Source organism: Podarcis bocagei (genome assembly GCF_964188305.1).
Source record: "Podarcis bocagei genome assembly, chromosome: Z".
NCBI lineage: Eukaryota > Metazoa > Chordata > Lepidosauria > Squamata > Lacertidae > Podarcis > Podarcis bocagei.
Window position 1 is genome coordinate 50,978,912 of NC_138140.1, and position 20,774 is coordinate 50,999,685.

At 46.0% G+C, this 20,774-nt stretch overlaps 1 protein-coding gene across 5 annotated transcripts in view; it reads right to left on the reverse strand.

Moving 5' to 3' along the window:
* Positions 1-20,774, reverse strand: part of LOC308579427 (uncharacterized protein) — a 58,994-nt gene that overhangs the window by 7,523 nt on the left and 30,697 nt on the right. Inside the window, exons 3-5 of one of the 5 annotated variants that reach the window (XR_014004469.1) lie at positions 20,019-20,106; positions 11,570-11,650; positions 5,184-5,320 (exon numbers count right to left, since the gene is read on the reverse strand). The exons of 1 other annotated variant lie outside the window; for it this stretch is intronic. The gene's annotated coding sequence lies outside the window, so the exon portion shown is untranslated. Of the gene's footprint in view, positions 1-5,183; positions 5,321-11,569; positions 11,651-20,018; positions 20,107-20,774 lie in introns of those variants that run through there. 3 more of the 5 variants (XR_014004467.1, XR_014004468.1, XR_014004466.1) reach the window with 3 other exon arrangements.

Here is a 20,774-nt window from a genome sequence, read left to right on the forward strand (position 1 = left end):
CCACTCTCCAGGCAGGCGCCCAACGTGGCCAGCTGGCAAGGGCTCTTTCTTACTCCAGCCTTGGCGTGCAGATCCCGGGTTCAGGCCCAGATCTCTGGAGCGGAAAGGCTCTTAGGCGTGAATATGAAAGGCAGCATCTGTCAGAATAGGTCACACGTACAGATGAACGTGACTATTGGTTCGCTTCCTATGCCAACTGCCTTTTAGGGCACATCAGAGGTGGCAGAGAAAGATAGGAGAGAGACTGGCCTCTGCAGTATGGGCTGTGAAACATAAAGCAGTCAAATACAACATTCCTAGAGTTGACATGTTTAGACATGAAGAGGGATGTTTGTCCAGCCAGTAGATGAACTTCCTGTTTCCTCCTAGGCTGGAACAAACTTCCTCTACATGTGACCAGAGGTGGGCGTGACTTTACCTGTGCAGGTAACAAAAGCACAGGAGTGGCCACCACATCTCTCTCTTCTCCATTTTGCTTTCATCAAAGCATCAAAGGAACTATCTCCTTATGGGATAGATTCCAGGTGTATATGTTTTGTAACAAGTCTGCCTTCAGGGATCCTTTTGTGAACTGAATGAAACTATGAGCTATTTTATACTTTTATACAAGACTGTATTGTGTCTATCTTTTTAGGAGGGAATAAAAGGGGAATTACCAGGAAACTTATTTTAGAGGCTTAAACAATCCTGGCAAAAGTGTTATCCTCTGTGTAAGTTTAAAAGGGGGACTGTTACTCTGCTAAATTGTAGAATTTGTTAACACAAGTCGGGAAGGATATAATTAAACAATATATCCTCTCCTGCCTCCCTGAACATTCCCACATACAGAAGCCCTTACCTCCCTGTCCCCACCCCAACTCTTAGGACCAGAAGCAAGAGGCAGCTTTACTGAGCATGTGCTCCTTCCCAGGGAGATGAAATTCTGCACTACTGTTCCCTGAATTTTTCGCGAAGCAGCCATACTCCAGGCTCTTATTGTCACAGCCCTGCAGGATCAGACCAAGGCCCATCTAGTCCAGCTCTCAGCAGCCCAGCAGATGTCCAAGGGAAGCCCCAAGCAGACTCCAAATGCAGCCCCACTCTCCCCACTTGGGACGCCCGCAACTGGTATGCAGAGGTAGACTGCATCTGCGGCTGGAGGTGCAACATGGTCTAACCCTCCATGAATTTGACTAATCTTCTCTTAAAGCCATCCCTGTTAATACCTCTGGAAGGAGGAAATTTCAGTGTCACTAGGCACTGTGTGTTTGGCCTGAATCTTCCAACATTCAGCTTTCTTAAAGAGATCCAGGTTCTGATATTACGAGGGAGAAAGCATTGCTATTCACCTTTTCCACATCATGCATATTTCTATGATGTCCCCACTTTCCCCCCTCTCGCATAGCCCCAAAGCCTCATATGTTCTACCCCTTCTTAACAGGGGAATCATCAGAACCACCCATGTCTTGGAGTAGATGACCCTCGGGGTCCCTTCCAACTCTACAATTCTGTGAATCTATTATTCTAAGCTGCTACAGCAGGGAGGGGAAGTCATGACTCCTCAGACGGTTGGTACATCTACATCTGGAGGGGGTCACAGTAAAGGCCCTTTCCAAAGCCCCAACTTCCCCATCCTTTTTTTTTTTTTTTTTTTTTGAAACACCTGGTTGCTTTTCTTATGCAGGCATATTTTGTCTGTGATATTCTAACAGTGTTCCTTATAATTTAGCAAAACAAAGATCTAGGCATTTTGTTTTGGCTAATATAGCCAGCATTTGCAATCTTGGCACTGGACATTCTGCTTCCTGAAGCATAAACTGACACCCACCCCACCAGCACTAAACTCCCCCCTCCATTGTTAGAGCAACAATAAGGGTCACACACTTCACCACCCATGCATTCATATATACCAGATATACTAAACTCCAGATGCTGCTGAACTACAACTCTTATCAACCCCAGCAAGCATGGCCAATGGCCAGGGATGAAGGGAGTTGTAGTTCAATCTAGCCCCACCAGCCCCGCACCAGATCACTCAGTCCTGCAGCACCCAGAGACCAGCAGCTTCCTCCACAGAGGTAGCACCAGCTTCCCTTTGCAGAGATGGGGGGGGGGACCTCTCTTGGCACCAGGCAACAAGGGGTCATGGGGCAGGGCAGAACTCCCAACAGGCTGCAACAAAGGGGCAATAGCTCGGCAAACTACCTGAGTGCCAGCCACAGCTCCCTTGAGCACTCAGCACAGAGGATTGGTAGGAAGTGGGCATCTTACTAAAGACTGTGTGGAGGGTGCCCTCGCAACCAACCATAGCCCAAATCTGCTCCTCACATGAATGTTGGGAGATTTGGGGGGGTGTTATATTTATTATTACTACTTTCTTTTTTTGAAATTTTAAGCACCTAAGAATTTTGTGCCCAGGAAAATTGCCCCGTGACCCTACCCACACAACGCCACTGTATTTTCCCCAAACCACAACCAGGACAGATTTCTGTCTCTTAAGGGGCTTGCAGTTGCTTCTCCCGATTCTCTTCTATGTGCAAAGCTGCCTTAGTTCAAAGGTTCCTCACCTGTGATGTTGCGGGTGATGGTGACGTTGGAAAAATGATCCCCTTTGAGCCACCCCCCCCCCACTGGCAGCCTCTTATAGGCCATGCTGCCACAATGAAAACACAACCCCGGGAACTCAGGTATGATAGCTACATTGCCAGCCCCCAACAAGGATTGACCCCTCAGGCTGCGATAAGACTATCTAGGAGCCCCCAACCTGGCTCTGATATACCCACACAGCATAACAGCATAACCCTGTGTCAGTGGGGATAAACACTATCCCCATAACTTAGGCTTGTCCAGTTCATGACCTCCCATGTTCTGTCAGCCAAAGAGTGGAATCAAACTGCAGGCTGTTGTAAAATTGATCTGAAATATGTTATGTGCCCTATTCTACTCCCAGGGTACATAAGTAGCCTCACAATAAGATGAATTCCACTGAACGCTTTAAACATTCTTCAGAAGCTTTTGTCATAGAACACAAGTGTGGGCCTTTTGAGAGAAAGTTTCCATAAAAGGAGGAGAGCTTTCTAAAACATATGGGGCATGTAACCTCTACATGGTAAAAAAACAGAGGAAATGTTAGATAGGAAAGAGTTGCAGCCCTTGAAGTCAGTCCTGAATATTTTTAGGAGAATGGCTGCTGTAGGTCGAGAGGCTTTTATCTCAGTCTCAAGACACAACAAAATCAGGAAGAAGCACAAAAATAATCCAATACAGGAATAACATAAGTCACAAGCAGATAGATAGACCATCACCGCTTCTGATTCAACTTCAGTTGAGTTCATTTTAATTTAATATAACTTAATTCATCCTATATCATTTATACCCCACTTGATTATCAAAAAAATTAAAGCAAGTTTACAAAAACACCTCATGTCATGTAATGTCACTTCATGCTTAATGAAGCAGTGAAATACAGGCACACATTTCAAAATATTGCCATGACCATTAAACTCAGCAGTAAGCAAAAGGCTTTCCACACCCTGCAGCCTTCCACATGTCTTCCAAAGGCCCCTAAACCTGAAGGCTTTACGGAGGTGTGGGGAAGAGTACAGTGAAGGCAGGGAGTTCCAAAGTGTTAGTGCTGTTGCACTAAACTAGAGATTTCTTGCAAGTGTGGAATGAGTCTTACGTGGCAGCTGTAACAGTCCCAGTTGTGCAGGTTGAGTAGGCACACAGGGCATAAGGCAATCCCTCAAGTGTAGAAGATGCCAAGCCACTATACAAGGGGCTTGAAATACCTGCAGCGCCACAGTTGCATCTGCTCCACAGATGTCTCTAAAGTAAGGTTACCAGATTTTTTCAATGAATCCGGGGACACTTTTCAACTTCCTACTAAATAGATGGATTTTGTCAGGGGGCTGATTTGTAAATCGGGGAACTGTCCCCGGGAAATGGGGACTTTGGTAACCTTACTCTAAAGGCCCCTCACCTGTGCTATCTATATATCACAAATGACTAAGCATCAACAAAGCCTGCACACTCTCTCCATCCCTAGAAGTCATATTTCACCATCTCTTTTCTAAAAAAAATGGGTCTAAATCTCAGTCTTCCTCTACTCTGGTCAAGGGTCTGAACATTTTGGACCACGTCTTTACAATGACTTGGGTGGAGGAATGGAAGGGGGTGCTCAACAAATTTGCAGTGACACCAACCTGCAGTTAATGCTGCAGAAGAAAGCATTCCATGTGGCCTTAACAGATTGGAGAACTAACAAAATGAATTTACAAAGTTTCTACACTTAGCCAGGAATAATAATGCACAAATATAGGATAGGGACACCTGGTTTGACAGCAGCACATGTGAAAAAAAATCTAGGGGTCTTCTTGGGCCTCAATATTAACCTGAGTCCTGGAGGAGAGGATTGCTGAGGCTCTAGAGCAGGGGTGGCCAACTCCCAAGAGACTGAGATCTAATCACAGAGTTAAAAACTGGCAATTTTTTTAGGAAGGAGGAAAGCCCCATTTTTAGGGGAGCCAAAGTTGTTGAGCTTCTTTGGGGGGAGCCAGTGATCTACCACAGACATCCAATGATCTACCAATAGATCACGATCTGCCTGTTGGGCATGCCTGCTCTAGATATTATGACTAGGCTCTGCCTCCATTGTTGGAGGCAGTGGTGCCTCTGCATCCCAGCTGCTGGAAACTACAGGAGGAGGGAGTGGTCTTGTGTGCGAATCCTGCTTGTGGGTTGGCCACTGTGAGAACAGGATGCTGGACTGAATGCTGACTGAATGGGCTACTGGCCTGATCCAGAAGACTCTTTGGATGTTCACTGCTGAGGATCTCATGAGAGATCTTCCACAGGAACTGGGATGAAGGAGGTTGCAAGACATTGGCCAGGGCAAATGTTTAGACATAGACTGGATGGGCACCTCATCTGACCCGGTAATAAAGGATCTTCTAATGTTCCTCTGGGTGGAGATGGTCAAGAGATGGTTGCCACCTATGGATTCCCCACTTCTGGCACCACTTGTGTTTATGTTGAGCACCCAAGAGCTACAAGCTGCAGCTCAAAAATGACCAGAGCGTGGCCCAGGAAGAAGTCCAAGGACCTGTTGCTGGAAGCCGCAGGAGTGGAGGTGCTCTTTTGCCCCAGACTTGGTTGTGAGCTTCTTTAGGCTAGGCTTAGGAAGTGCATGCAGGAACTGAGCAGGCAGAACAAAAAGTATTTTATTTATTGTGAAAGCAGTCAGAGGAAGGTGTGTGGTCCTTGCCTTCCAGCCTTTCAAGAGTCAGAGGAGTCTGCATCACTATTTTTCATCCAGGCACACTTCAAGGACACATTCCATCTAGGGAAAAACAAGCAAGAAAGTTGTGTAGTCTCCAGAGAGTAAGGAGGGGCTGAGAGAGGTGGGGGGGCTGCATTGGGGTTTCTCCACACTTGGGCATGCAGAGAAGCAGAGGGTATTGTAGGGGACTGCTCTGGTCATTGTCATAATGTGTTTGTCTACAGTTGTGCATGGCCGTTGTTGCCTGAACAAGTCCCTGAATGGTGGGTTGTGGCAATATTACCAAGATTGCTTCATCTCTAAGATGAAGAAGGCAAGCCGAAGAAGGTTCTGCAGAAATAGTAATACCAGTACTAATTTCATACCTGCCATTCCTTCCAAAGGAGCCAGGGGCAGCAATCACACAGGCAATAAAAGAATAAAAACACAGAAGAAAAAACTTGTGGACCTCCAGATGTTACTGGACTCCAACTCCCATCAGCCCCTGCCAGCAAAGCCCAATGGTCAGGGATAATGGGAGTTGTAGTTCAGCAACATCCGGAGGAGGTACAGGTTTTCCCCACCTGGATTTAAATACTTATAATCAGTTCCAACATATGCAGACTAGAAAAGATATCTACTTCAAGGGCTTACTGGAAGAAAGGGGTCTTCAGCAGGTGTTGAAAAGACAACAGACACAGTGCCTGTCTATTATTTTAAGGAGAGGGAATTCCAAAAGGCAGGGACCCCCCCCCCCACTAAAGACTAAGCTCCTATATTGTTACAGATTTCTCCTATATTGTGTGGAAGGGAGCCTGTGATCAGATGGTTTTAATTGAATCATTATTAACAGCATCACTATTGCATTATGTGAATTTGGCTTTAAAAAAGGACTGCATAAACTCATGGAGGCTAAGACTACCAATGGCTATTAGCCAGGGTGGTTATGCTCTGCTTCCATGACCAGAAGCAGCAGTGCTCCCAAACAGCAGATGATGGAAACCAGAGGAAAGGAGAGAGCTCTTGCACATGGGCGCTGCTTGCTGGCTTCCCACAGGCATCTGGGGGACCACCATGAGAGCAGGAAGCTGGACTGGATGGGCTACTGACAGGTTCTTCTCATGCTCTTTTGGGCCAATTGCAGCCCAAAATGTGGCATATAAATCAGACAAGCAATAAATAAATGACCCAGTTTAATGCAGGGAATCAAGAGCTATGGAATCTCCAATAGTTGACTGGAAGGTGGCAAGGATTCCAGTATTAACAGGCCCCCATTTCTTCCTGCACTGCAGGGGGTTGGACTAGATGAGCCTCAGAGTCCCTTCCAACTCTACTCTTCTGATTCTGAGAGTTCCCACACTGTGCAGAAATAGTTTACATTCCCTTTGTCCCAGGCATTGCATTGTTTTGGGTTTTCAAAGATACTAGGAATGTATAAAACCGCTTCTTATCTTCTTCGTCTTCTTTTTCTTTTACACAGGAAACAGCAAAACACTGGCACTGAATAATTTCCCAGACTCCTAGCTGCCATGCCTCCTTCAAACTCCTGATAGCAAACTGATCAAGACCTGAACAAGTCAAAAGGTCTTTTTGTATTGCTTTTAAGTTGCATGATTTGGAAAGCTAAGTTTAGTAAACAAGGCAAGTTTTCAGCTAACCTCACCATATGAAGGACTCCACTTAGCCATCTCCCCCCCCCCCACCTGGAACAGGTCACTTCTCCTGCAAAAGAGTTGAAGCAACCACTCTTTGAAGTGCACTTTGAACTTTTTCTCCCTATCTTTCTGAGTATTTATTGCATCCGCATACTGTGCTGGCCGTCAGAGGAAGGCTTTGGTCCCTCTCTCCCAACACTAGAGCTGGGAAGCTAAATGTGGGAAGACCCAGCCCTTCTTCACACAGCACAGAGTTCAGCTCTGGGACTCCCTCCCCCAGGAAACAGTGACGGCCACCAACTTGGATGGCTTCCAAAGAGGATTCAGTAGACAGCCATTGCAGAGAGGGCTTTCAGTGGCTCCTGGCCACAATGGCTATGCTCTGACTCCTCAGTTGGAGGTCTTCTGAATACCAGTTGCTGGAAACCACAGGGGAGGAGGGGTCTCTTGTGCTGGAATACTGCCTGGGGGCTTCCGCCCTCTGGGTGCCTGATCAGCCACTGAGAGGACGAGAGGCTGAACTGCATGGGCCATTGGCATGACCCAGCTGCATGGCTCTTCCTGTGTTCTTTAAAAAAAACAAACGTATTTGTGATTTTACATTACATAGGTTCACATTCAAATTAATATTACCATACAATAGTCATCAACTTCCCTCCCCCCCATTCCATGGTTCATTTTAGTTTTCCGTTACGACTGCATATGCTAATTAAATAATAATAATTTCCCCCATTATATCTTCACTTAATTTAAACTGCTGGATTTATTCTAACCCTGCTAACATTTTCATCAGTTTCCAATGATTCTACAAATGTTTTCCAATCTTCCTTAAAGGCTCTTCCCATGTTCTGAGGCACAGGGCTGCCCTGCCACAGCAGGAAGTTGATGCCACTGTCGCCTGCAACCCTTTGCTTGTCTTGCTGGCAAATCAAGCTGAGTAAGACCGAGGCTTCCTTCTGTGGGCATGGTAGGTGCAGCCACCATCTGCCCCACAACAGGACTCTGAGCCACCTGAGTCTCAACTGAGCATCTCCAAACCTTCTCCCAATGCAAGTTCCAACCCTAGCCCTGGTTTCTCACAGGCACTTAGTTGGCCACAGTGAGAACAGGATGCTGGACTCAATGGGCAACCAACCTCCATTTCTTCTTTTCTTTACATATAAATTCCAGCTTTCAAATTTGCTATACGTACATTTCTCTTTAAACTTTGGCTTCCCGCCTTTCCCTCCCTGCTGCTCTTAATCCCGTCCCTTTTACATACTGCATTCTGATAAACGTTTCAGCTAAGACATATTATTCTATTTCAAATATTATCATTTTAAATCCTGCACACAGTTTCAACTGATTATGATATCATTGCCAAATAGATCATTGCCAGAAACAAAAACCTTTGATAATTTCAAGCAGCTTGCTTGGAGCAAATGTGAGCTATATTCTCTGCATGTTCTTTTAACAGAGATGCAGTTTATTTTAATCTTTTTCTACTGGCCTAATGTCTATCACTTAAAATTATGGTTGCATTTTTATGTAGAAAAGCAGTTACTAGTAAATCATCAGTGAATGTCTTGAGCATAACTACTCTGACCTTGGCGGATTTAAAGCGACTTTCTCACACTATCATTGGTTGCATTTTTGTTCTAAAAATATGAAGAGCACACAGCAGAAAGTGGTGAAATAATGTGGCCAGTTCTGTCAAGCACTCAACATTTAATGCAAAACTAGCTGCAACTTTCAAAATAATCCAGATTTACTTTGAAAACCACCTTCAGTTTCTGTTAGGGGGGAAAGTGGGATGATGATGATAATGATAATAATGATAAATGGACAGGCTGCTTGGACGAGTGAAACCACCTGTCTTCTTTATCCTTGTCCATCCTGGCTGATAAAAGCAAGACGGGAAGGGCTGAGTGATGGGTTCTGCGGGGTGGTGAATGCTTCCCAGGCCCACTGAAAGAGGCGGTCATTAAACCGCTTCTTTACAAAACATCTTTAGACCTGGCCAATATGGCCAACTATCATCCAGTCTCAAATCTTCCATTCTTGAACAAGGTGATAGAGCGAGTGGTTGCTGAACAACTCCAGGCACGCCTGGAAGAAGCAGACCATTTGGATCCCTTCCAGTCGGGATTCAGGCCTCATCATTGGACCGAAACTGCCTTGGTCTCACTGGTCGATGATCTCCAGTGGGATGGGGACAAAGGTGAGAGCTTTTTCCTAGTTCTGCTGGATCTCTCAACCGCTTTTGATACCATCAACCATAACATCCTTGTGGACCGTCTAGAGGGGCTGGGAGCTGGGGGCACTGTTATTCAGTGGTTCCGCTCCTTTCTCCTGGGCCATGTTCAGAAAGTGGTAGTAGGGGATGAGTGTTCAGACCCCTGGGTTCTCACTTGTGGGATGCCTCAGGGTTCTGTCCTCTCCCCCATGCTTTTAACATCTACTTGCAGCCACTGGGAGAGATCATCATGGGGTTTGGGCTGGGTGTTCATCAGTATGTGGATGATACCTAGCTCTACCTCTCTTTCAAATCAGAACCAGTGAAGGCGGTGAAGGTGCTGTGTGAGTGTCTGAAGGCAGTTGGAGGAGGGATGGCAGCTAATGGATTGAGGTTGAATCCTGATAAGACAGAAGTACTGTTGGGGGACAGGGGGCAGGCTGGTGTGGAGGACTCCCTGGTCCTGAAGGGGGTAACTGTGTCCCTGAAGGACCAGGTGCGCAGCCTGGGAGTCATTTTGGACTCACAGCTGTCCATGGAGGCGCAGGTCAAAGCTGTGTCCAGGGCAGCTGTTTATCAGCTCCATCTGGTACGCAGGCTGAGACCCTATCTGCCCGCAGACTGTCTCACCAGAATGGTGCAGGCTCTAGTTATCTCCTGCTTGGACTACTGCAATGCGCTCTATGTGGGGCTACCTTTGAAGGTGACTCAGAAACTGCAATTAATCCAGAATGCAGCAGCTAGACTGGTGACTGGGAGTGGCCGCCGAGACCACATAACACTGTTCCTGAAAGCTCTTCATTGGCTCCCAGTACGTTTCCGAGCACAATTCAAAGTCTTGTTGCTGACCTTTAAAGCCCTAAACGGTTTGAGTCCTGTATCATCGCTGTCAACTTTTCCCTTTTCTTGTGCGGAATGCTATTTGGAATAAGGGAATTTCCCTTTAAAAAAGAGAAACGTTGACAGCTATGTCCTGTATACCTGAAGGAGCGTCTCCACCCCCATCGTCCAGCTCAGACACTGAGGTCCAGCGCTGAGGGCCTTCTGGCGGTTCCCTCACTGTGAGAAGTGAGATTACAGGGAACCAGGCAGAGGGCCTTCTCAGTAGCGGCGCCTCCCCTGTGGAATGCCCTCCCAGCAGATGTCAAGGCAGTAAACAACTATTTTACTTTTAAAAGACAACAGTTTAGGGAAGTTTTTAATGTCTGACACTGTATTGTTTTTAATATTCAGTTGGAAGCCACCTAGAGTGGGCGATGTATAAATTTATTATTATTATTATTATTATTATTATTATTATTATTATTATTATTATTATTATTATTAATGTATTCCAGAAAGGGCTTGCATTCTTCCACAAATAGTCTGCCATGTTAATTTCTTATTTTTGCGGTTAGGTTTCACCAGTTCCACATAGTCCATTAGCTTCAAAATCCATTCTTCTTTCGTCTGCATTTTCTCTTCTTTCCAGTTCTGAGCGTACAAAATTCTAGCTGCTGTTGTTGCAAAGGTAAGTTAATCATTTTTTGGGGACCTTATTATGCCTAAAAGAAAGGCCTCAGGACTCTGGGTAATTACCTATTGGCACCACCCTCAATTTTCATCCACCCCCTACCATTTTTGCCAAGATACACCATCCCTATCTTTGTCACCTGCACTGTCCTGATCTTAAAGCCCAGTGACAATCTGGACTCAGGGGCTGCACTCTCCAGCCAAGGATCCAGATCAGGTTCGGAGCCCTCAGAAGAAGCTCCTGTATCACCTGATCCCGTAGGTCAGAGGCAGGACCCTGGCAAGTAGCTTCCCCTGAGCCTGTGGAACCACCAGTCCAGGCAGGAGAAGGAGTGCCTACATCAGGCTACAGGGCTGCTAGCTCTTTAAGGTTCCAAGTTATCCCCAAGGAGGCGGAGCCTGGGAGAGGAGAGAGCGCAGGCGGAAGATGGTGCTGCCTCTCCTTCACCTTCACAGCTTATATGCTCCAAAAGTCAAAAGTCTTTTGTGTCTCCCTTAAGTCTTGGAATACATCAGCTGGGTCACAAAGAGGAGGTACCGTAGAAATTTCCAGACCTTGTTTGCTAAATCAAAGGAAATAAGAGAATTTCCAAGCAGATGCTTGGAACGTGGAAGGAAGTGTACTCCTTTTTTCACATCAAAGAACCCACAGAAGAGAGAAATTCTCATCAGAGAATATCCCAATACCTGTAGCTCGTGAGTTGGGGTTCTGCCTTATGCTTCTGAGTACAGTACTTTCAAAGTACATTCCCCCCCTCCTCAAGTTCTGGGCACTGTAGTTTGTTAAGGGCTGCTGGGAATCCTAGTGAACTACAATTCCCAGAATTCTCGGGGGCAAGGAATGTACTTTGACTGTGCTTTGCAGTTATAGTGTGAACAAAGCCTCATGGAACAATTTTAACAAAGTACAGTTTCTCATTTAAATGTCAAATAAATGTTCTCACTCACCACAGTTAGCAGCCATTCTTGGTTTATATGCCAGTGTATTCCTATTGCAGATTCCAACAGCGGCTTTTATGACACAGAGTGCTGGACAGCATAGAAGTGACAGGTATCATGGCAGAAGGAAGTATAATCATTTCATTTATTAGTTGCCTGTCACCCGAAGCTCTGCACGTGACTTACAGCAAATATAGAAAAGCAATGTGGTTGTGGGTGTGTTCCAAATGCTTCTGTGTCTACTTTCATCCATTTCAATGTAAATTGGTCCTAGAAGCTGTCAGCACGTGATAGAGGCCACACGCCAGGAACAGCTTCGACTGGCTGGCTAAACCAGGGGAGGGTAGCCAATGGGTCTCAAACCCTCGGTGAGTTAGGGACTTCACCTGCATGCAAAGACAGGCTCCGGAGGATGGAGCAGATGGGACCAATAATGGGTCCAGCGGTTAAGGAGGCGGTTCCTGCATGTGCTGGAGTGGGAATTGAGGGGCAGGTGAGGGAAGGGAGCCCATCTGGGAAAAGGAAAACTCTGATCCTAAACCTCCTCTGTCTTGTGGGATATCTTCAGAAGAAGGAAAGGCCAAGGAGTAAACCCTACACAATGCGGAGTGGAGTCCATAAGGCAGTTGGCTGTCACCTTGTGTGCCTCCTTCCTACAACTCCTGCAGCCACGCTGGTGCCTAATGCATTGCTCTGCTTTCCTCTGGACCCCATCAGCGAGGCCGAGAGCGGGGTCCTGTCGTCTGGACAGCCCAAGACCACCAGACACACTGCCCAGGCTTATGCCCTGGGGAGGTCACTTCACTGCTGCTAGCCCAGCGGTTTGGCTTCAGCCCCCAAGGCACACGCCATGGTCTCTTGAGACAGAGGGATGACCACAACAGCCGTTTCTCCTTTTCAAATTCACATTTTAGCTGGCTGGCTTAAAGCATCATAATATTTTTCACTTTTTTGACTGCCCTTTTGGGAAAATCCAGTACATCGCAAACCATGCATTTCCAAAATTAATTCCCTAACGAGTTACATGTGCGCAGAGAAACAAATCCCCACAATGAACCAAGGTTTCCTGGCTTAGATCCTGTAAACTTCACAGCAAACCCAGCCTTAAGGATTTGTATGCCTACTTCCCCTCTTGCCCATGTGCCCAGTGGAAAAATGGGGAATCTTTGGCACAAGAAGTGGCAGAGCACCAAAGAGACATATTGGGGTCTGGGCAGGCTCTCCGCCAGTGGCAAGGAATGGCTTGTGCATCGCCATGGAAAGTCCAAGCCTTATAGTGATTGATGCATCTACGGGGGTGGCTGGGGTTGGGGGACACCAGTGGGCAGCTTCTGACAAGGCAGCAAAGATACCAGCATGAGGCTGCAGAAAGAAAAAAAGCAAAACAAACTGAACTTTTGCAATTAACTCTGCCTGTGCAGCCACGCAGATCATCTGTCCCAATTGTGACAGGCCTGCAGGAAGGACAAGCTATACAGCCTACTTTTGGAGAGATGGCTGCTGGAGGGATAGACTCCGTATCTAAAGAAATATTGGAGCAGTTGGCAGCACTGAACAAGAAAGCGGATGAACAAGCACTTAGGTTTGATGAACAAGCTGCTAAACTTGACCAGGTAACAGCCTCAATTAACAAATTGACAGACCAAGTTTCTAAAAACTCTCAGGCCATAGATAATATTGAAAAGACTGCAACAGAAAATCGGAAACTGGCACAGGAAGCAAATACAAAAGCAGACGAAAATAAAAAGAGGATAGAGGAATTAAGAGGCGAAGTCAGACCACTGAGTAGACAGGTGACTGAACAACAAGTGTACCTGTCCCTTGCAGAGCTGAAAAATAGGGAAAATAACCTCAGAATTAGAAACATTCCAGAATCAGAAAAGGAGGATTTGATTGGATTTTTGACAACAGAATTATCCAAATTCTGGGGTGTGGCAGAGGAAAAAGATTTTAAAATTGTCACCGCTTTCAGACTAGGAAGAGTGGCTAGGAAGGATAAACCAAGAGATTGCCTGATCATTTTCAGATCTAGGCAAGAAAAATCTGAACACGAAGGCAGCTTTGATATTTATAGATGCTGAGAAAGCCTTTGATAACATATCTTGGAAATTTATGAAGAAAAATTTGGAAGGGATGGGAGTGGGAAGGGCGTTCCAAAATGGTATTGAAGCAATCTATTCAGAGCAAAAAGCTAAATTGATAGTAAACAACGTGGTGACTGAGGAGTTTAAAATTGAAAAAGGGACACGACAGGGGTGCCCCTTATCACCCTTGTTATTTATTTCTGTCCTGGAGGTGTTGCTGAATATGATTAGGAAGGACCAGCGGGTGGAAGGAATACAGGTCGGGGAAAAACAATACAAATTGAAGGCCTTTGCAGATGACCTGGTTTTGACATTACAGGAGCCAGAAGCTAGTACAAAAAGAGCCTTAGAACTAATTTCTGAATTTGGTCGGGTGGCGGGATTTAAGCTGAACAAACAAAAAACCAAGGTTTTGGCTAAAAACTTGACACCTTCAGAAATAGATGGGTTTCAGAAGGAAACAGAATTAAATGTTGTTCCAAAAGTGAAATACCTGGGGGTTAACCTGACTGGGAGAAATTTGAATTTGTTTAAAGATAATTATGAAAAATGTTGGTCGGAAATCAAAAAGGATTTAGAAACATGGTCGAGACTGAGACTTACCTTGTCGGGCAGAATAGCTGCAGTCAAAATGAATGTATTGCCAAGAATGTTGTTTCTGTTTCAAACCCTTCAGATCGTGGACAGAGTGGAATGCTTTGGAAAGTGGCAGAGGGACATTGCGAAGTTTGTCTGGCAGGGCAAAAAGCCCCGAATAAAATTTAAAATATTAACAGATGCAAAGGAAAGAGGGGGGTTTGCCCTGCCGGACCTAAGACTGTACTATGAAGCTGCATCCCTCTGCTGGTTGAAAGATTGGTTTTTGTTAGAAAACACTGATGTCCTAGATCTGGAAGGGCATAGCAATGCTTTTGGTTGGCATGCATATCTCTGGTACGACAAGGCAAAGTCTCATAAACTGTTTAAAAACCATATTGTCAGGAAAGCTCTACTTATTGTCTGGACTAAATACAAAGACTTATTCGAAAGTAAGACTCCGAGGTGGTTATCACCGGTAGAGGCTAAGGCCGTAAAATTTCGTAATATGGAGACTGGCTGGTTGAAATATTGTGAGATAATTGAAAGAGATGGTGACACTTGGAGGTTGCAGAGTTTCGAAAAACTGAAAGGAAAGGTGCGAGATTGGTTTCATTATGCCCAAATTTTAGAGACTTTTAAAAAAGACAAAAAAATTGGTTTCCAGGTGGAAAAATCAAAATTAGAGACAGAATTACTTGAACCTAAGACGAAAGTGCTTTCAAGAATGTATAATTTGCTGCTTAAGTGGAACACTCAAGATGAGATAGTTAAATCAGCTATGATAAAATGGGCACAAGACATCGGGTACAACATTATGTCTGAAGACTGGGAAAGGTTATGGACCACCGGTATGAAATTTACGGCATGTACTGCCTTAAAGGAAAACATCATGAAAATGGTATACAGGTGGTACATGACCCCAGTCAAACTTGCAAAGATATATCATTTGTCTGACAATAAATGTTGGAAATGTAAGGAAGCTGAGGGAACCTTTTTTCACCTCTGGTGGGCATGCCCGAGGGTGAAGGCCTTCTGGGAAATGATCTATAACGAGTTGAAAAAGGTGTTTAAATACACCTTTCACAAGAAACCAGAGGCCTTCCTCCTGGGCATTGTGGGCCAGAGAGTGTTAAAAAAAGATAGAACTTTCTTTCTATATGCAACCACAGCAGCAAGAATTCTTATAGCTAAACACTGGAAGGCACAGGAGTTACCCACGCTGGAAGAATGGCATTTGCAGCTGATGGACTATATGGAATTAGCTGAAATGACAGCCAGAATCCGAGACCTGGGAGAAGACGCCGTGGAAGAGGACTGGAAGAAATTTAAGGACTATTTACAAAAATATTATAAGCTATATGAATGTTGAGAATTTGCTAAATGTTCTGGAAAAACATGCTTCAGTATTGAATTTGGTAAATGTTGAAAATTAAGTTAAGATTTCGAAATGTATAAATTGTGGACTATATAACTAAAGGAAAACACAAAAACATATGAAATAAGGTATTAATTTGCTGTTTATTTTTATTGTAAAGAAAACAGGGGATGGGGGACGTGGGGAAGTCTGATCGATCATGAAAATGGATGTGAAAAATGTGAATCTTTTCTTCTTTTTCTTTTATAACTTCTTTTCTTTTCTGTAAAACTGCTTTTGATGTGCTATGGATGATATACCTTTCTTTTACCCTGGAAAAAAGCAATAAAACTTTATTAAAAAAAAAAACAAAGATACCAGCATGAGCATGAACAACAGCAGATCCCTTGGCTACAAGGGAGTAAACACACACAACTTCAGCAAGGCAGGGGGAGCGATGTCATGGGAGTAGGAGGGCTGTTTGCTCCCTGAACTTCACTCTTATCGGAGCTACGAAAGATCCAATCTACAATTTAATCAGAACAGTTCATGTCCATATCATTGCCTTTCACTAGAGCAGGTCTTCCCACACTTGGGTCTCCAGCTCTTTCTGAACTACAACTCTCATCACACCCAGCTAGCAGCAGTAAGGGATGATGGGAATTGTAGTCCAAAAACAACTAGAAACCCAATTGTATTCCTAACACAGGCACTTTTAACATTTCTGGCTGCTCTTCTGTGCAAATATATCTAAAAACTGCATTTAAAACAGAATTCATTTTTAGCATTGCCTGATGGATTTTCTTTTGGGGTCTGGGGTACAGCAGCTCTCCACCCAGGAATGCCCAGGAAGGGCTAGTGCCTTCTCATGGGAAGCACAGGCATTTTAATGAACGACAGACATATGGGGGACCAGAGGATAGTTTCTAACAAGGCAGCGATGAAAGGGGCATGAGCAACAGCATCCATTGGAGAAGATGTGCTAAGTTTGCTGGACTATTACCTGCACTATCAGTTATTTGATCAGCAGAGTTCAGGTCCGCAATATCACCTTTCACCAGTGTATCAACAGGAAAATTGTCTCGCTAGCACCACCATGGCAAACTGCAGCAGTGTAGGCGCTCCATCAGCCACCTCACCCGATGCCTCACTCTGAAGAAGGATCCCTTGGCCCCTGGTGCCTGGCAAGGCTGGAAGACCAACAGCAGGTGGTGCCAGAGCCATGGACAGACAGAGTGTCTCATTCTAGTTTTGTCCCCATCATTCTCCCTGCTCAGTTCTACAAGGGCAGAATTGGGACTAAGTAGGAGAAGGCAGCTGACATCCAGAGTTGTTGCTTGTCCCAGCTTCAGGCAGGAAAGCAAGCATGCAGGGGTTGGCACTGGGCAGAGAGAGTATGCAGGGCAGGGCTTCATACACCCAAATGGCTGCGCTTCCACTGCCCTTGGTCCTTCCTCAGGGAGGAGAGGGTGGCAGGGAGTCTCACTCAGTCGGTGAGCTGACGGGGACAGCAGTAGGGTGGGCAGTCAATAAGGCAAGTGGTACTGTACCCCAATACACCTTTCATGTATTATCTTGAGAAGAGTTGGGGGATGTGGGTCCTGTGGTACATACTTCCACTTATGGTGGGAACATCCACTAGTAAAAGTTCCTGGTCTAGAGCTTTTGAAAAAGTCTATAAAATTATTAAAGAACCTGTTCTAAATAAAGGTAAAGGGACCCTTGACCTTTAGGTCCAGTCGTGACCGACTCTGGGGTTGCGGCGCTCATCTCTCTTGAGGGAGCCAGTGTACAGCTTCCAGGTTATCTGGCCAGTAGGACTAAGCCCCTTCTGGCGAACCGGAGCAGCGCACGGAAACGCTGTTTACTTTCCCGACGGAGCAGTACCTATTTATCTACTTGCACTTTGACGTGCTTTCGAACTGCTAGGTTGGCAGGAGCAGGAACCAAGCAACGGGAGCTCACCCCGTCGCGGGGATTCGAACCACCAACCTTCTGATCGGCAAGTCCTAGGCTCTGTGGTTTAACCCACAGCACCACCTGCGTCTCTCAAAAAAACCCTGTTCAGTTCACCCCCAAACTGGTACTGCTTCTCCATGCCCCCCCCCCAAAAACCATTTGGAGACATTTTTATTTATTGGGTATTTGCTGCCACTCTTGACAAACACAAGGGCTGTACAATATGCTTATAACGTCCACCTATTTTATTATATTGTTATAGCTTGTATTTTACTTCTAATGACAATTAGAGGATAGATGGCAGCTAACAGATTGAGGTTGAATCCTGACAAGACAGAAATACTGTTTTGGGGGGACAGGAGGCGGGCGGGTGTGGAGGACTCCCTGGTTCTGAATGGGGTAACTGTGCCCCTGAAGGACCAGGTGCACATCCTGGGAGTCATTTTGGACTCACAGCTGCCCATGGAGGCATAGGTCAATTCTGTGTCCAGGGCAGCTGTTTACCAGCTTCATCTGGTACGCAGAATGAGACCCTACCTGCCCGCAGACTGTCTCGCCAGAGTGGTGCATGCTCTGGTTATCTCCCACTTGGACTACTGCCATGTGCTTTACGTGGGGCTACCTTTGAAGGTGACTCACAAACTATCACTGGTCCAGAATGCGTCAGCTAGACTGGTGACAAGGAGCAACCACCAGGACCATATAACATTGGTACCAGAAGAACTGCATCGTTAGTACTATACAGTGGTACCTTGGGATGCGAACGGGATCCATCCATCCTGAATACAACGTAAGATGCAACGGTGCGTCTGCGCATGCGTGTGTCATGTTTTGGCTCTTTCGCACATGCACATGACATCATTTTGAGCGTTTGCACATGTGTGAGTGGCAAAACCTGGAAGTAACGCGCTCCATTACTTCTGGGTTGCCGCGGAGCACAACTTGAATGCGCTCAACCCGAAGCGCTTTCAACCCAAGGTATAAGTGTATAGGGAAGTTTGTAATGTTTGATGTCTCGCTGTGCTTTTATAATTTGTTGGAAGCTGCCTAGAGTGGATGGCAACCCAGTCAGCTGGGTTGGGTACAAATAATAAAATTATTTGGGTGAACTTGAAAGCTTTCACCCTATTTTGTGCCATTTTTGTTGGCCTATGGCAGGTAAAGGAGGAACCTCTTAAATTATGTCATGTGAGCGTTGCACCCCTGAACGTCCCTTGCGTTCCCAGGCATCCCTATCTGATGGAACATCTTAAACTGTAAATAATAAGAACCGACAAGTTCCATTTTTCATCAAATCACTGGTGCCATCTGCAGGGGGGCCTGGGCACCCACAAAATTTTCACTGTGGGTGCCCGGCCTCCTCCTGCTGCCACCTGCTGCCTTACCTCCAGCTCTCCAGCCCTGCAGTGGCAACTGGATTGGGCCTCTGTCTTCACCACGGGGCCTTTGTTGGGGCCTGCTGCAGCTGCAGATGTGCACCTTAACTTCGCCGCCCCACCCCTGCCATAACCCTGGAAGCATCATCTGAGGCCTAGTCAGCGCGTCTGGGTCAAATCAGGCTACAACTTTATCACCTACAGCTGTAAGAGGTTTGGCATAGGCATTGGGTAGACCACACTTCTTCCAGCCCACCTGCTGCAAGTACTTAATATGGGGTCACCAGGAGGGAGTTCTTGACCTACATCAGGAAGTAGCTGCCCCTCTGGATTGCACTTAGGAAATGCTGTGGACCTAGCCCATGCCTGGGCATCCAGACAGAAGCATCACTGCTGGATCCTTTTCATGGGATACCTCATTTTCTGGAGGGGCAAGCAGAGGCTACAACTTCCGCTTGGTCCAAGACTACGCCTACCCAATGCCTAAACTGCCTACAAGGATGGAGAAAACCAGATGGCAGCAGCCAGTTAGCCAAATGGGAAAATTCCAACCTGCTGCCATATATGGTGATGGCCAATATCCCTGGCAAGGCCATTCAATGCAACACACAACAGAAAAATAGGGAGGGAGGATGATCCAGCAAAGAGTGGCTGCCAAGGCCAGCCAAAGGCCCCATAGGAGGGGACTTGAGAAAAGCCAACAGGCCTGGTTGGGTCCACCCCCCAGGAGTGGACCACCCCAAGCCTGATCTCGATTGGCCAATTGTGTGAGCAGGATGAATCCAGTTCCCAGGTAGCAAGCTCAGTCCAGGGACGTCCTTTCCTGCCTGGAAAGTGTCCCAGGAAGCAGGGCCTCTGCTGTCAGAATCATGACAGCCCGCAACAGCCCCCACCTAAGAAGGTGAGTGGACTTGGAGAAATATCTCCAGAGGTGGATTTTGGGGAGCCAATCAGTTTGGTTGCACTGTGCACAGAGCTGCAGGGTCTCCACAACTATTATTTGGAATTGAGCGCAGGAATCGGGATGCGAAGTTTGGCACTGCACAGGGTGTCACTGAAATTTGAGACCCCATGGTCTGCCACTGCTCGCTCACACACATACATACCGAGTGCAGAAATCTCCTGGGGTTCTGTCACTTAAGAGCACACTGATGGGGAACTTCACGTTTGAAGGCTTCCTTGTGTCAAAATCTCCTGTGTGCAAAAAACATAAATAGCATCTCAGGCAAGGAGGAAGCTATGCTAGATAAATCTGTCTATGAATATTGAGCTTCCTCCATGTGGTATCCTTTGATCAGCCAAGGTGCAGCTTATTCATCACCAGCCCTGGCAGTGCCCTAACCTTTAATCCAATCCACATTCTTTAGGGTTTCTGGGCTTACAACATGGTTCACAAAAACTTTCCAATAATGCAAATCTTTGTGCATATTGCACAAGTTGTTTGAGAATGGGAGTTTCACTGCCTGGAATTCTACCTGCTTCCTAGAATGCCCTCATAGGAACATGAGGCTTATTCCCTATTCCAACATTGTCCTCACCTCTGTGCATAGATTCTAACTTTATGACTGACCTGAGAATTATCGTACAGTGGTATCTCAGGTTACAGACACTCCAGATTACAGACTCCGCTAACCTAGAAATAGTACCTCGGGTTAAGAACTTTGCTTCAGGATGAGAACAGAAATCGTGCAGTGGCGGTGCAGCAGCAGCAGGAGGCCCCATTAGCTAAAGTGGTGCTTCAGGTTAAAAACAGTTTCAGGTTAAGAACAGACCTCCAGAACGAATTAAGTTCTTAACCCTTAGGTACCACTGTATTGTTCTTCTAAGGGAAGAACATCTGTGGGATGATAGTGCCCCTTTTA